Here is a 15161-nt window from a genome sequence, read left to right on the forward strand (position 1 = left end):
TCTTCTTGCTGGAGGCTGGAGCAGTCACCACTCTCTGCTCTGCCCCTCCAGCACTCACTGGAGTGTGGGACTGTGAAGAGGGTGGTTGCGGCTGGCTCAGGCACTCAGCGGCTCATTGAGAGGTTGAGCCAGCTGCTTGTCATGCCTCTGGGTAGATCCTGACATTATTGTCAGGATCCCTGCAGAGCCTGGACCGACTCTGTTATGTCAGCTGACAACGGACTGTAGCCTGCTGTCTTTTGAACCTGGGTCACAGGAGTGCAGAACTAAGTGTGACCCACAGGAAAAGTGGGGTCAAAAGAGCTTTGGCCCTACATCTCCTTTAAAATAATAAAATCTAGTAAATTACGTTTTACAAAAATTTTTTAAGAAAAAATTGCAACTACCGCCATTTTTTACCAGTGATCTCCGCTAGCTTCCGGTGCCAGTGCGGCTGCTCTGCTGTAGGTTGGCTGCTCGGCACAGGCACCATTCGGTGATAGTTTTTCATTTTCTTAAGCATTCTCTGATTGGATGAGGTGAAAAGTGTGACATCACCACTCTGCCTCTCCACCTCATCCAATCAGAGAACGCTTTCATTCAGAAAATACATGGCATTCTCTGAATGGTGACAATGCCAAATGGCATGGGATTTGGAAGCAAGTAGAGATTACTGGAGTAGCCGTGTCTACTTCAGTGATTTCCAGCATCCAGGGACATTGACCAGATATGGTGTATGTAAAATTACATGTAATTATGTAAAAAATATCCATACCTGGAATTCATCTGGGGTTCCATTCAGATAGCAGGTCTGGACGAAATTCTAAGGGCTTTCAAACGCATCTACTTGACTTAATGATGGCTAAAAAGTGTATGGCCAGCTTTAGAGTTATGGGCTTGGTTGAAAATATCCGACTAACGTGTGTCCTTAGGAGACATGTATATATCTTTTAAAAATTAGCCAGGACATACCCTAATTCTGTCCCTTATTTTCACAAAGGCACGTTTATATCCATTCCCCCAGCTACTGTTAATCTGTATCTCCAAATAGGCATACAGTACATTAAATAATTAAAACAAAGATGAAAGATGAATTTAAAAAAATGAAGCCGTGAAACTGGATCTATTTTGAGGGATATTTAGATGACTTGGATCTGAAATATCTCAGCGCTATTACCAGAACCTTACTCCCGCACTTTTTGAATTGAACAGCTGACTATTAATATTAAATCCCTTTGCATGCAGCTGCAAGCTAGGAATTTACTCCGAGCTTCAAAGTAGACTTGGCAAGAAGAATTCCACAAGAAGCATCACATCTAATCTCGACAACTGTCAGATCTGTTATTTGTTTTAATTGATTTACGAATAAAGGAGGCAAAGCAAAGCAAAATAATTTAAAACTGAACGCCAGTCAGGATACAAATTGCCAATGAACCCATATTTGCCTGATAAGGTTACATGCACTTGGTTTTCTTTTTTTCTGTAAAGCAGAAATTCCACCTAATTTTTAAAGCGTAAAACTATAATAATGAACTAACTTTGTAACAAGACAAAAGATCAAAAGGCAGCATCCTCCCGGAGTGAGTGCATTGTCAGGGGAGTCCTATCATTTTTTTGACAGCTAAAGTGTATGTAAACTCTAACATTGAACATCTCTTATTCGCTACCTTTTGATCTGGTAATTATACAATTGAAATTATTTTGTTATATCTGCTCAATAAGAGCAAAAAAACCCCCCAAAACAATAGTCCAGAAATTCAGACCTTTCCTTTGTACACTTCCCTCTTGGGGGTTATTTACTAAAACTGGAGAGTGAAAAATCTGGTGCTGCTCTGCATAGAAACCAATCAGCTTCCAGGTTTTATTGCCAAAGCTTAATTGAACAACCTGAAGTCAGAAGCTGATTGGCTGCCATGCACAGCTTCACCAGATTCTGAGTGCTGCAATTTTAGTAAATCTCCCCTATGGAGACTACCCATGCCTTCTAGTTATTAAATTGGTACAACAGAATGATCAGGGGTAGTGGTGTATTTAGGTTTCGTGCTGCCCTAGGCAACACAAAAATTAGCTCCCCCATGGAGAGTCCCTGACACTGACCAGCACCCCCTCCCCCACGAAGAGAGCCTGACATTGACCAACAACACCCAAGCCCCCACCCCAACCTTCTACTACCACTGCCCCCCATACACTGGCACCCCCCCTCCCAACTCTGCGAAAGAGAAGACACTCACGTTCACAGCTCCGGACATCCCCAGGAACAAGAGTCAGGCTCTGCATACACCATCAAGCAGCCTTTCTCAGATCCTACCTGGTCCCCATGCTGCATGTGTCCCTTCTTCCATCCCTTCTTTTGGGGGCGGCACTGGCCCCCTGAAAAATTCCACTGCCACCCTGAAAGATGCTGCTGCCCCCCTGAAAAATGCCATCCTAGACAAATGCCTTGTTTGCCTTGTAGTAAATACGCCCCTGATCAGGGGTCCATAAATGTTTTCACCCAAGAATCAGACAACAAATTATAATATAGACCCTTTAGTGTCTGTGCTGTAGAGATAGGGAGAGTGGGTGGGTTTGAGTAGCTTAGCAAAAGACAATGGGGCAGGGCTGACAACACTCAGTTCACAAAACATATGCTGTGTTGTCAGGCCAAAACAGGACTTTGGAGCTGAGTGCATGTATGGTAGGTCAGCAGGTACGTTTCTGTACTTGTAGGGTATTTCAAGGCAAAAAACAATGTGCATATTTTGCAGAGATGTACTGTATATGTTTTTTTATATTGTCCTCACATATATTTTAAGTTACATGGCCATCTTAGGTCAATGCCATTGATCTAATATGGCTATGTGGTCGAATTGGGTCCATGATTTCATTAGCATCCCTGCCCCTTTGTGTACGTCAGCTGCGGAGCAGTGGATCCTACCCGCTTGCAGTTCATTGGCCCAGGAATGACCGCTGACTTCTGGATTTAGACCCAAACCTGATTTGAAATGTTGCACCCTGCTAGCTTAGGTGCTAGACAAATTTAGCTATGGTTCCTTTGTGATCAAGGGAGCAGTGATTGTTTATTCTGACCAGTTCAGGGTCTGGCAGGTTAGGCGTTTAATTGCTTCCCCATTCCTCTGGAAGAAGCTTCCAAAACTTAGGGCGGGAGATTCAAAGTGCCCAGCCTGAATATATATTGTGTTTTGGCCAGTCCCTGGAGGAAAAGTTTCCAAAAGGGGGCTGGAGAGGGGATAAATTGTCTTGAGACACTGGAGAGCAGGGTACCTTCTTCCCAGGAGGGGTCCAGATGTGCAGGGGCTGCTGTCAGCAAGCCATGGACTGAACAACTGCTCAAGGGGGCTACAAAACTGCAAGTATCTAAGGCTCAAATAGACTCTCAGAACTGAATGCAGAACAGCACCAGGGATCAAGTCCTGAGAGGCACTATCTCACTCACTGGGTTGTGTCTGGAGGAAGCTGGAATGAAACAGCTGTCCTGGGGACTTGTGAGTAGTGACTTTAAGTTGATCCCTGAGACTGGGTGCTGGGCTTTGCACTGGGTACCAATGGTTATATACTGGTGCATGATAACCAGATGCCTAGACTTTGTCCTCTGGCTCTCAGCTGAGGGGCCTTGGACTATTCCTAACCAATACCAATACTGGTTGGAAAGTCTATTGGCACCAGTGTGAATGGGCTGTTGCCAGGATGGAAGGGCAGCATATGTACTATTTGGGAAAGAACCAGGTAAATTCAGCAGCCCCTCGCGGGGTTAGCGCTAGAGGAACAAACACAAGCTAATCCCTAGTAAAAAACCACTGTTAGTCTTACTGCTGTATATGTCCCTCTTAGGGAGATGTATTCCCACTTCCTGCCGTAGCAGCTGCTTGGGAGCAATATATCTGATGACTGTGCTGATTCACACGTGTGCGGTGCGGATTGAAGCTCAGGTGTCACAGCTAATTGATACAGTAGTTGTTCACCGGTTCAGGTCAGGTTTACATCAGGTTCAAGACAGGTTTAGATCAGGTTCAGATCAGGATTTTACACAACTGATGGCATGTGCGGTTTAGAAATGGTTCCCATAGAAGTCAATAACTTGTAATCCGCTCCTGAACCAGACCGCACTGCTCAGAAATTGGACATGACTCTTTTTCAATCCACACTGAATCTGCACTGCCAGTGCACCAGACATATGTGACCGTGCACCATAGGAAGCAATGTTATTTCACGTCAAATCACATCCAATCCTCATATATGTAAACCGGTACTAAGTTAAGCCCCTGATTGGTGGAAGCTGGTAAGGAGGGTGAGTCATTAAAATGGAAGCAAAACAGAGATCAGGGAAGTGAGGGCCACTTGTGGAGTATACCAGAGAGAAAATGCTAGCAAGAATGTGATTGATAAATTTCTCAGCAAATAAGCAGCCCTTTAAAGGGGCTGATATTTTGTTTTGGCTGGCCTTAGCTAACAATATATTTAATGGCCTGACTGGTAAAATACCAGTCAAGTGGTAACCCTGTCTTATGGTAGCCATAAATCGATCTCTTCCAATAGGAATGTTCATTCTATAGTTGACAACCCATTCAATTGATACCTGCTATCAGCTTTAGTTTTATATACAGTATGTAGTCCTCTTTTAGGGGAATATGGGAAATGACCCTCCCCAAAGAGGATATTGCGCTAAGCCTGTAGGTAAATAAGAAAAACAGAAACTTCACTAAATTGAACAGTGAAATTGATAATAAAGTTGGTAGTGCCTCCACCCAGGAAAGGGCCTCTGTGAATAGAGGGGATTCCCTTCCTGGGAAATTAATTTATAATCTAAACAGAATAATTGGCAGCAGAAGAACTACTGTATTCAACATATAACATTAATCATAAGTAAATAGATACACAGTCTGAAATAATTCAAGCTTTATATAGGAAGAGATTAATAATAGTACATATATCAAATGTACAAACAGGTATTGTCAGTAAAGGGCCCAATAAGAGTCTTGGTAAAATTGTGCACATTTACCCAGGTATAAAGTATATAGTTATTAACAGATACCTCCAGATGAATGTTGCAGCAAGGACCAGTTGCAGAGGCCCCTGAGGATGATGCTGTGTCTTATGTCCTGAAGACAGGAATCTGTGGTTATGGGGATATACTCCAACTGTTGTCCAACCAGTCTGAAATGGAGCTTCTCACTGACAGGAACTGTGGGATTGCACTGGAACACTGGCAGTCAAACTCATAGTCAGCCTATCTACTCTACGCTTTAGTCCCTTCCTAATAATTTCTAACCTGACATAGCCTGTGCTGGTTATATAGCTAAAGCTAGCTATAGAATACTAGACCTGAAAGGACAAGCCTAACTAGAATACCAGGAATTGCATATAAACTATATTTCAATAAGCAGGTTCATCTACCAATATGCTGGAAGGGGACCACTATAAATATATAGTTGCACAGGCCTAGCTATCTGGCACTGTGCATGTGAAATAATAATGAAGAAAGCGCAGAGATACTCTGCCATGAGGATTTAGATACAGACGTTGCAGGTAAACTTATTAGATCATAGGAATATTTGCATAATATTCTCTTCTGGTCCTGTATTTAAAAGCATGGACAGGACATGTGGCTGAAAATTTCTCTCTCCACTTCCCCCTTCCAGGGTTTCAAAGCCAGCCTAGCAGGGACAGGTAGTGCTACACACAAATCTGTGATAAGCAGCAATTATAAAAGCAAACAGTAGAAGGCAGCAGAGGGAGGTTCTGTATTGAAATACACATAGTTTTCATATATACACTATATTGACAAAAGTATTGGAATGCTTGCCTTTACATGCACATGAACTTTAATGGCATCCCAGTCTTAGTCCGTAGGGTTCAATATTGAGTTGGCCCATCCTTTGCAGCTATAACAGCTTCAACTCTTCTGGGAAGGCCGTTCACAGGGTTTAGGAGGGTGTCTATGAGAATGTTTGACCATTCTTCCAGAAGAGCAATTGTGACGTCAGGCATTGATGTCGGACAAGAAGGCCTGGCTCACAGTCTCCACTTTAATTCATCCCAAAGGTGTTCTATCGGGTTGAGGTCAGGACTTTGCATATCAGTCATGTTCCTCCACCCCAAACGCTCTCATCCATGTCTTTATGGACCTTGCTTTGTGCACTGGTGCGCAGTCATGTTGGAACAGGAAGGGGCCATCCCTAAACTGTTACCACAAAGTTGGGAGCATGAAATTGTCCGAAATGTCTTGGTATGCTGATGCCTTAAGAGTTCCCTTCACTGGAACTAGGGGGCTAAGCCCAACCCCTGAAAAATAACCCCACACCATAATCCCCCCTCCACCAAACTTTACACTTGGCACAATGCAGTCAGGCTAGTACTGTTCTCCTGGCAACCGACAAGCCCAGACACATCCATTGAATTGCCAGATAGAGAAGCGTGATTCATAACACCAGAGAACACGTCTCCACTGCTCTAGAGTCCAGTGTCGGCATCCGACGCTTTGCATTGCACTTGGTGATGTCAGGCTTGGATGCAGCTGCTCGGCCATGGAAACCCATTCCATGAAGCTCTCTACGCACTGTTGTGCTAATCTGAAGGCCACATGAAGTTTGGAGATCTTTAGCTATTGTGTCAGGGATGCGGGTGTGACCAGAAGTGTGTGGACTGACACAGGGAAACGTAGGCTTCAGATATGGTAAATAATATAATTTATTAAGACTAACAATACAAACGCAGTGCAAAACTAAACATAACACAGTGCAAACAAACTGAACCAAACCTCCAACAGATAACAAACATACGATACAAGAGTAGTCAGGCAGGCCGGGTCGCTAACAAACGGGCAAACGGAGTACCAGGAGCAGGCGGGAGAGTGGTCAGGACTAGCCAAGGTCAGTACAGGCAGAGTTCAAACAGCGTCAGGACAGCAGAAACAGGATCAGGAAACCAGGGCCAAGCAAACAGTACAACAAGGCACAGACTGCAGGTCTGTCCATCCCTTAAATACACCACCTGCAATCAGCCCCAGGTGATGGCTAATTGCCGAAGTGAGCCTCTGGTTGTTGAGAGCACCCGCTGGCCAGCCCTGGTACTGCAGCCCACAAGGCAGGTAAGTCCCACCACTATTGGCAAGTCCATTCCTGACAGTACCCCCCCCTCAAGGAGCGGCCTCAGGACGCTGCAAACAGTCCTAGCTGGGCAGAATGTTCCACCGCCCGGGTCCGGTGACTGGCGGGATATCAAAGACTGGCACTTCGGGCTGGGCACCGGACGAAGGCACTTCGGGCTAGGCACCGGACGGAGGCACTTCGGGCTGGGCACCGGACGGAGGCACTTCTGGCTGGACACCGGACGGAGGCACTTCGGGCTGGACACCGGACGGAGGCACGTCGGCCTGGGCACCGGACGGAGGCACGTCAGGCTGGATGCCGGATCACCAGGCAGAGCAGCGGGCACCGGGCCACCAGGCGGAGCAGCGGACACCGGGCCACCAGGCGGAGCAGCGGACACTGGGCCACCAGGCAGGGCAGCAGGCACCGGGCCACCAGGCAGGGCAGCAGGCACCGGGCGACCAGGCGGAGCAGCAGGCACCGAGCCACCAGACGGAGCAGCAGGCACCGGGCCACCAGGCGGAGCAGCGGGCACCGGGCCCCCAGGCAAGGCAGCGGACACCGGGCCACCAGGCGGAGCGGCAGGCACCGGGCCCCCAGGCGGAGCGGCAGGCACCGGGCCCCCAGGCGGAGCAGCAGGCACCCGGCAACCAGGCAGGGTGGCGGGCACCGGGCCCCCAGGCAGAGCGGCGGGCACCGGGCCCCCAGGTGGAGCGGCAGGCACCGGGCCCCCAGGCGGAGCGGCAGGCACCGGGCCCCCAGGCGGAGCAGCAGGCACCGGACAACCAGGCAGGGCGGCAGGCACCGGGCCCCCAGGCGGAGCGGCGGGCACCGGGCCCCTAGGCGGAGGGGCAGGCATCGGGCCCCCAGGGGGAGCGGCAGGCACCGGGCCACCAGGTGGAGCGGCGGGCACCGGGCCACCAGGCGGAGCAGCGGGCACCGGGCCACCAGGCAGGGCAGCAGGCACCGGGCCACCAGGCGGAGCAGCAGGCACCGGGCCACCAGGCAGGGCGGCGGGCACCAGGCCCCCAGGCGGAGCGGTGGGCACTGGGCCCCCAGGCAGGGCGGTGGGCACCGGGCCCCCAGGCGGAGCAGCGGGCACCGGGCCAACAGGCAGGGCGGCAGGCACCGGGTCATCAGACATTGGATCGTCTTGCTCGACCGCGGGCACCAGGTCATCTGGCTCAACAGCGGGCATCGGGTCATCAGGCACGACAGCGGGCATCGGGTCACCAGGTATGACAGTGGGCACTGGGTCATCAGGCATTGGATCGTCTGGCTCGACAGCGGGCATCGAGTCATCAGGCACGACAGCGGGCATCGGGTCACCAGGCATGACAGCGGGCACTGGGTCATCAGGCATTGGATCGTCTGGCAAGACTGCGGGCACCGAGTCATCTGGCAAGACTGCGGGCACCAAGTCATCTGGCAAGACCCCGGGCTTTGAGTCATTGGCAAGACCGTGGGCCCCGAGTCACCAGGCACAACAGCGGGCTCTGAGTCAACCGGCCCGACAGCGGGCTCCGAGTCAACTGGCGGAACAGCGGGCACCGAGTCGTCTGGCAAGACTGCGGGCACCGAGTCGTCTGGCAAGACTGCGGGCACCGAGTCGTCTGGCAAGACCGCGGGCACCGAGTCATCTGGCAAGACCGCGGGCTCCGAGTCATCTGGCAAGACCGTGGGCACCAAGTCATCTGGCAAGACCGCGGGCACCGAGTCAACTGGCAGAACAGCGGGCATCGAGTTGTCTGGCAAGACTGCGGGCACCGAGTCGTCTGGTAAGACTGCGGGCACCGAGTCCTCTGGCAAGACTGCGGGCAACGAGTCGTCTGGCAAGACCGCGGGCACCGAGTCGTCTGGCTTGACAGCGGGCATCGAGTCATCAGGCACGACAGCGGGCATCGGGTCACCAGGCATGACAGCGGGCACTGGGTCATCAGGCATTGGATCGTCTGGCAAGACTGCGGGCACCAAGTCATCTGGCAAGACTGCGGGCACCAAGTCATCTGGCAAGACCGCGGGCACCGAGTCATCTGGCAAGACCGCGGGCCCCGAGTCACCAGGCACAACAGCGGGCTCTGAGTCAACCGGCCCGACAGCGGGCTCCGAGTCAACTGGCGGAACAGCGGGCATCGAGTCATCTGGCATAATAGGATCATCAGGCTGGATCAGTTCATCAGGCTGGGTAGAGACATCATGCTGGGTAAGGACATCAGGCTGGGTAAGGACATCAGGCTGGGTAGAGACATCAGGCTGGGTAGAGACATCAGACTGAATAGAGACATCATGCTGGGTAGAGACATCATGCTGGGTAAAGACATCAGGCTGGGTAGAGACATCAGGCTGAATTGTGGGCGCTGAGGCACCAGGCTGCACCACGGAAGGCGGGTTCTCAGATGGCAGACTGACCGGTTTGGATACTGGCAGGATGGTATTGGTTGGAAAGAATTTTCGCCTTTTCCTGGTTTTAGTTACCGGAGCACTGTAAGTAAGCGCAGGTTTGTAAACGGATGGAGCAGCTGAAGACAGAGAAGAGCTGGAGGATGGAACAGAGGAGGGAGCAGTTGCTACAGAGGACTTCTTTACAGGATTAAAGAAAGGATAGGTGCAGCGAGTGGGAGCAGAGGACTGATATGTGGTAGTTAGCAGAGCATACTGGGCCGTCACTGGGGGTGCTGTCAGGGATGCAGGAAGAGTGCCTTGAGCGGAGGAATGACGTTGTAAGCTGACTGAGGCTGGGTGCAACAAGTCTGACCATGTCTGCAGTATGGGTTGAACAAAGCTCAGCTTACACAAAGCCTGTCTGGTCAAAGACTGCACTGCGTTTATACAATCCCTTAATACCTGTTGTGAACATGCAGCATAATGCTCCAAGAAGCAATCCACATCATCCTCTAATAACCATACCAGGGACTCTACCTGGTCTGCACTAAATGGTGGCAAAAAGTCATTCCTGCTTTCAGGGGTACCAGATGAAGCCAACTCTACACAAACCTGAATCAAAGGTTGCACCTCAGAGAACTCTGTGCCCTGATCTACTAGAACATGAGCGATCCGTATACATTCTAGCAGTTGATCCCGGGTATACTCCCTCAGAGTCTGATAAGCATATTCTCTGTCATCAAAAACCAGCAGCGACATATACACAACCTCATCAAGATCCATCCTTCCCAGCAACAAGCCAAGATGGCTTCCCTGTGCAGCCACTTCTGGTCAGGATGGCCTTGTTGTAATGTCAGGGATGCGGGTGTGACCAGAAGTGTGTGGACTGACACAGGGAAACGTAGGCTTCAGATATGGTAAATAATATAATTTATTAAGACTAACAATACAAACGCAGTGCAAAACTAAACATAACACAGTGCAAACAAACTGAACCAAACCTCCAACAGATAACAAACATACGATACAAGAGTAGTCAGGCAGGCCGGGTCGCTAACAAACGGGCAAACGGAGTACCAGGAGCAGGCGGGAGAGTGGTCAGGACTAGCCGAGGTCAGTACAGGCAGAGTTCAGGCAGCGTCAGGACAGCAGAAACAGGATCAGGAAACCAGGGCCAAGCAAACAGTACAACAAGGCACAGACTGCAGGTCTGTCCATCCCTTAAATAAACCACCTGCAATCAGCCCCAGGTGATGGCTAATTGCCGAAGTGAGCCTCTGGTTGTTGAGAGCACCCACTGGCAGGTGAGTCCCACCACTATTGGCAAGTCCATTCCTGACATATTGACTCTGCAGACAGTTGGCGACTTCTGCGCACTGTGTGCTTTAGCATGCACTGGCCCCGCTCTGTCATTTTATGTGGCCTACCAATTGGTGGCTGAGTTGCTGTTGTTCCCAGTTGCTTCCACTTTGTTATACCATTAACAGTTGACCGTGGAATATTTAGTAGCCAGGAAATGTCACGGATGGACTTATTGCACAGGTGGCAACCTATCACGGTACTACGCTTGGAGTCACCGAGCTCCTGAGAGCGACCCATTCTTTCACAAATGTTTGTAGAAGCAGTCTGCATGCCTAGGTGTGTGATTTTATACACTTGTGGCCATGGAAGTGATTGGAACACCTGAACCCAATGATTTGGAGGGGTGTCCCAATACTTTTGGCAATATAGTGTATATATATATATATATATATATATGTATATATATTGTCTACTTCATGAAACAGTGATTGCACTCTCTTATATTCTATTTTTTAAAAGCTGTACTAAAAAAGCTTAGTAAAAGAAAGAACAATTTTCTCCAGGGACAGGAAGATTTGTTAGAAGACTGACATATTTTTCTACACAAAACTTTCATATGAAGGAAATGTTTTGTAGACTACTAGATCTAAGATTAGTTTCACATTTCTTATATAAAAGACCGTCATACTATGCAGTTGAGAAGTTTTGAACAGGAGCTGACTGCCCGTATTAATGAACTTGCTATAGTACTTACAAAGAGCCTGTATTTTCCCCATGCAGGGCAGAGCAATAGGTACACAAAACTTCTTTTGTCTACTGCTGATATGAGAGAAGTGAAACACTCAATACTTATGAGCATGAAGGAGCTTGGAACTCACTTACCCTTCCTCACTGCTGAAAGCAAGGGTACTTGCTGATTGACCCAATTTTGTCACATGGGATGGGAAGAAGTTCAATGCCCTTCTTGATGGGAAACTTTACTCCCCCCTGCACTAAATGCAAGCTTTAGTTTTTATTACAGAATATATCTCTTCTGCAATAAAGAATTCCTGCTCATTCCAGATGGACAGGTGTACCCAGATGTGCCCGCCACCTATGTTGGCTGTGCGTTATGTCTATGACTTCTTCTCAATAATACCCTAGTAAGTAATACAGACAAGCCATGTTACATTCTCATTGGCACATTACATTACCCTCTTTATAATCTTTACATTGTATGTTGTATGGTCTACTTGTTCTGACATTGGCCATGAGAAGGCTCCATAGTCCGCCTATATGGATTTATTGACACATTTATTACAATGTACCAACATTGTCTACATCTTTATCCTATCCTTATCCCAAGATAGTTCTGGTACCGTTTCTAGTGTGGTTGTTTTTATTGTCCCCTGCGGTCTCCCATGAGATGAATGTTTGCACATGATATCATATAATATATGTCTCGCATATATTTTTGATGCAGCAGACCTGAGAATTGCATCAAAGGTTACCACTTGTGATTAGCTCTACATCTTTGAGGATCAAAGCTTAGCAAAGCTATATAAATTAGGCAATGGTTGGGTAAAGGGCAGTTCATATACAGTTGCAAGAAAAAGTATGTGAACCCCTTGGGATTACGTGGAGTTTTGCATGAATTGGGCATAAAATGTGCTCTGAATGTCATCTAAGTCACAACAATAGAAGAACACAGTCTGCTGAACATAATACTACACAAACATCAGATGTTGCCATGGTTTAATTGCACATAACATGTAAACATTCACAGTGCAGGTAGGAAAAAGTATGTGAACCTTTGGACTTAATAACTGGTTGACCCTCCTTTGGCAGCAATAACCTCAACCAAACATTTCCCATAGTGTCAGGTCAGACTTGCACAACGATCTGGAGTAATTTTGGACCACTTCTCTTCCCAAAACTGTTTCAGTGTAGCAATATTCTTGGGATGTCTGGTGTGAATCGCTCTCTTAAGGTCATGCCACAGCATTTCAATCGGGTTAAGGTCAGGACTCTGACTGGGCCACTCCAGAAGGCGTATTCTGTGCTGTTGCAGCCATTGTTTTGTTGAATTACTTGTATGCTTTGGGTCATTGTCCTGTTGCATCACCCATCCTCTGCGGAGCTTCAGTTGGCGGACAGATGGTCGTACGTTTTCCTGCAAAATATCTTGATAAACTCTGGAATTAATTTTCCCATCAATGACAACAATCCATCCAGGCCCTGAGGCAGCAAAGCAGCCCCAAACCATGATGCTCCCTCCGCCATGTTTTACAGTGGGGATGAGGTTTTGATGTTGGTGTGCTGTGCCTTTTTTTCTCCACACATAGTGTTGTGTGTTCTTCCCAAACAACTCAATCTTGGTTTCATCTGTCCACAGTATATTTTGCCAGTAGTGCTGTGGAACATCCAGGTGCTCTTTTGCAAACTTCAAACGCGCTGCAATATTCTTTTTGGACAGCAATGGCTTCCTCCGTGGTGTCCTCCCATGTACTCCATTCTTGTTTAATGTTTTCCTTATTGTAGATGTGTCAACAAAAATGTTAGCATGTGCCAGAGATTTCTGTAGGTCTTTAGCTGACACTCTGGGATTCTTCTTTACCTCATGCAGCATTCTGCGCTGTGCTCTTGCAGTCATTTTTACAGGACTACGCCTAGGGAGAGTAGCAACAGTGCTAAACTTTCTTCATTTGTAGACAGTCTGTCTTACCGTGGACACATGAACATCAAGGCTTTTGGAGATACTTTTGTAACCCTTTCCAGCTTCATGCCAGTCAACAATTCTTGATTGTAGGTCTTCTGAGAGCTCTTTTCTGCGAGGCATGGTTCACATCAGACAATGCTTCTTGAAACCAGTAAACCCAAAACAGGTGTGTGTTTTTTAAGGGCAGGACAGCTGTCAGCAACACATCCAATATCATCACACTGATTGGAGTCAAGGTTGGCTCACTCCTGGCTCCAATTAGCTCTGGCAGAAGTCATTAAGCTAGGGCCTCACATACTTTTTCCTCCCTGCACTGTGAATATTTACATGTTATGTGCAATTAAACCATGGCATCATCTAATGTTTGTGTAGTATTATGTTCAGCAGACTGTGTTCTTCTATTGTTGTGACTTAGATGACGTTCAGAGCACATTTTATGCCCAATTCATGCAAAACTCCATGTAATCCCAAGGGGTTCACATACTTTTTCTTGCAACTGTAGGTATAAAAATTTGGATGTCTGCATTATGCCCCTGCATTGTACATGGGAACATGCATTTTAGATATTTTTTATATTGATACATAAATGTATTTTATGATAAAACTTGTGATTTTTTTTTAACATTGGTGACACCTCTCTCTTTAATGTTTTCTTTTTTTTTACTAAATGTATTTATATGAAATGTGGTGTCTTTATTTGTGGCCATTCATAGTAAAGACTGAAGGAGTGGCTGTCCTACTTTGTGGAGAAAAACCTACCAAAAACCATTTGAGCCTCTGTCCCCACGCAGCCGAAGATCAGTGGGTTTTGCTATAGGCCAGCATAGTCTATGGAAACAAAAAGAGAATTTTGGAGAATTAGCGTTCACTCTCAGTTTGGAGGAAGTGCATTTACAGAATCCTTGATTGTTCCTCACCCCTCTGTAGTTTTTCATAAATCCGTTAAAGTTCATTTTCCTCAGCAAATGGGGTCCAAGTTATTGCGTCTAAAACAAAAAGAAAGAACCAGCTTGGAACATCTCTATATGGCCAATTATGCCATCTGAAGGTCATTTTCAGGGACCTTGAGGAATATAGGTTACCCAGATGGGGTACACTACCTTTAGGCTTTCCATCTGAAAATGTCTCCATATTGCGTGCAGTTGTGACTGGTGGAAGTAGCATTACATGGACTCTTGGCAATCCGCTGTTTGAACTGAACAGTTGGACAGCTCTGCGCTGGACCAAGCTAACACTTCTAGACATAAAAGGGGATGTAAACCCTTGCCAGCCCTGGAAATGGAGAACCTGCATTCATCTGCATCTGAGGTCCGTGTTTATATTTGAGATTTTGGATGGGGGAATACATACCCTTTAAAAAATAAGTGCACCTTTTAGAAAAAAAATAATAAATGCACATTTTTTTGCAGGCAAAAAAATTTACATTTATTATTTTTGTCTGCAGGAGCCTGTAAACTATTACACCAGCAATTAGCAGATTGCTGGTGCCATGCAGGCTTCCTGTAGATCTGTCAGTATACCTGCTTGTATGGGATGTACAAGCAAGTGGATATACTGACAGGAAGAATGAACGAGCTACCACAGCGCTTCACAGCACCATGGTAGTTCATTAAGGACTACAAGCTGACAGCCGCTAAGACTGTTGGACTTATAGTCTCTCATTCACTGATGACTGTCAAAGTGACGAGCAGGAGGGAGCAGGGGCTGCTCTG

At 47.5% G+C, this 15161-nt stretch overlaps 1 long non-coding RNA gene across 1 annotated transcript in view; it reads right to left on the reverse strand.

The window, feature by feature from the left end:
* LOC149445325 (uncharacterized) overlaps positions 1 to 14437 on the reverse strand; it is a 29588-nt gene extending 15151 nt beyond the window's left edge. Inside the window, exons 1-2 of the long non-coding RNA XR_016306415.1 lie at positions 14367 to 14437; positions 14209 to 14277 (exon numbers count right to left, since the gene is read on the reverse strand). This is a non-coding gene — a long non-coding RNA (uncharacterized LOC149445325). The remainder of the gene's footprint in view (positions 1 to 14208; positions 14278 to 14366) is intronic.
* Positions 14438 to 15161: the final 724 nt, after the last annotated feature.

The sequence above is a fragment of the Staurois parvus genome, unplaced genomic scaffold, assembly GCF_062004578.1.
Source record: "Staurois parvus isolate SC_StPar_1 unplaced genomic scaffold, SC_StPar_1.0 ptg000727l, whole genome shotgun sequence".
NCBI classification, from domain to species: Eukaryota; Metazoa; Chordata; class Amphibia; order Anura; family Ranidae; genus Staurois; species Staurois parvus.